This window comes from Onychomys torridus, unplaced genomic scaffold (assembly GCF_903995425.1).
Source record: "Onychomys torridus unplaced genomic scaffold, mOncTor1.1, whole genome shotgun sequence".
Classification (NCBI taxonomy): Eukaryota; Metazoa; Chordata; class Mammalia; order Rodentia; family Cricetidae; genus Onychomys; species Onychomys torridus.
This window is the reverse complement of record NW_023411432.1, coordinates 1-2,403: the sequence shown is the minus strand read 5'-3', so window position 1 is coordinate 2,403 and position 2,403 is coordinate 1.

Below are 2,403 nucleotides of genomic sequence, written 5' to 3'. Positions count from 1 at the left end.
GGCAGCCTGGCTCTCACTTCTGCTTCCCTTTGGTAGTTTATGTGATGTCTGAATCACTGTGGGTGGGGTACTTGAACTTTGCTGATAGTAATATGTTACAACATCTTCAGGCTGGAGGCTGCTGATCTTGGGAGAAAAATGTTTGCAAGATTCACTGCCACTGAATCTCGATGGCACCCCATCTGCCAATCTGTTTGAACCACAGATCAGTTGCTTAGGAGTTTCTTGTAGCTGGAGTTTTCTACAGTCCTGTCCAGCCCCATGGACCCCATAAGCACTTACAAACAATCACTCAGAAGCTCATATTAATTAAATTGCTTGGCCTTAGCTCAGAACTTCCGCTGCCTAGCTCATACTCTTAAACTCATTTCTATCCATCTATACTTGCCATGGGGCTCGCAGCTTACTGGTATCTTACATGTTACTGATTACATCACAGTGGCTGTCAGCATTTCCTGATTCAGCCTTCTTCACCCAGCATTCTCCTTACTCCTGCCTGGCTACTGGGCCATCAGCATTTGTATTTATCAATCAATCATAGCAACTTATATTCACAGCATACAGGATATCCCACAGCACCTCTCTGTGTTTCTTATTTAATAAGGGTGTTTAGAATTTCATCTGCAGTTTCCCTGGTTTCTGTTGATACCATGCTAAACTCCAAACAGTGCTCTCACTTGCCAGTCATGTGGTGGTGACACTTTGTCCCAGAGATGTAGACAGGGAGGCAAGAGACTGGGTCATCTGGATGTCACATTTGGCACATGAGATTAGAAAATTGAAAGTAAATTAATTCTATTGGATGAGGACTTTTCTCCAAGAGGACAGGGAGTGCTGACCACATTCAGATGATTAAATTTCCAATGCTTTCTTCCTTTCATGTGAGACAGAGCAGCAGCAACCCCAGGAGCTTAGTGGAGGCCTTCATGTCTGTGCTGTGCATGTCTGAGGCTAACTCCAGCACAGGGTATGACCTGATTATGAAGAAGTTCTCAGGGCAGTGGGCTGTGTCTGGGAAAATGCAAATCAGCAATGGCTGGGTATAGCTGCAGACTAACCAAGTGATTCATTAAAGGCCTGTGGTATTCCTGTGTGTCAGAGCAGAGAGGTAGTGTAGGCTTATTTGTAAGAATTCAGCAGTAATAGATAAGAGAGGATAATGTGGAGAAGGTAGGATTACAATACAGTGTCTACATGCATCAAATTGTTCTTATGTTTGTTTGATGAGAGCAAAAGTCACATGATGTAATTATCAATTATACAACAAATGATTGGTTTATTATTTCCTTACTTGTACTGGAGACATTCAAATACATTTTTACATATTAAAATGGATAATGGCTCAAGTTAATTGAAAAAAAAAAGAATATGCTCTCTTTGGACAACAAGGCACAACATGAGTTGCACCTTATTTTGATTTTTGTCATGTTCAATGTAGAATTGCCTTATTATGTTTTCCTCCATGGCAGGGGCTATCAGATATGGTACCATTCTAGAAAGCACAAAAATGGTCACAGGTCCATTCCTAGGTAGGGCCAGATGTAATTGAAGTCATGCAGCCATGCAGCTATTTCCCTTCTTATTGTTTATTTGTTAGACTGTAGTTTAATTACATTACTTCTCCCTTCAAACCTTCCCAAATATGCCCTTCCTCCTCTTCATATTCTTGACATCTTTTTTTCATTGTTATTGCATGAATATGTAGATACATATATCCTAGATATCTTTTGAGTTCATACAAAGTGTTACTTGTTTGTATGTTTTGGGGCTGACCATCTGACCCTGGACCATCATTGTACTCTTCTCTGAGTACCGCTACCCTCACAGCTTTGCTCAGTTGTCTGTATTATTTTGTGCAGAATTGAGGCTTTGTGGGTTTCCCCTGTCATGCTTCATATGTTTGTTGATGTCCCCATTACTCAGCTCACATATTGGCTATAATGTTGGTGAGCCTTTACAGGTAGAGATTCAGATGTTACTAGGAGACACAATCTCACAGCTGATTCCCTGATCCTATTGTTCTCACAATCTTTGTACTATGTTTTCCAAAATACACTGAGTTTAGCTATGGGAGCATTTTGTACATGTATCCATTAGAAATGTGATCTACAACTCACTATGCAGCTTCTTGCTATAGATGAGTCTCAGAAAAGTAGCAGAGTAATACTTCTAGACATGGCTTTTAAGGAAAGACCAGATCTCACATAACTAAACCAACTTTTCAGGTAAACATTCTTGTCTTACTTTACTTTTCATAGCTCAGTTATTCAAGAACTACGTCCATCAAGGCCAGGCAAGTTCAAGGGTTTTCTCCCTTTCCATTTGTGCATACGAGCTCCCTTCCTAAATTAAACTATCTATGCCCAATGTTCATTTGAGGCTTCCATTTACAGCAGTGGATAA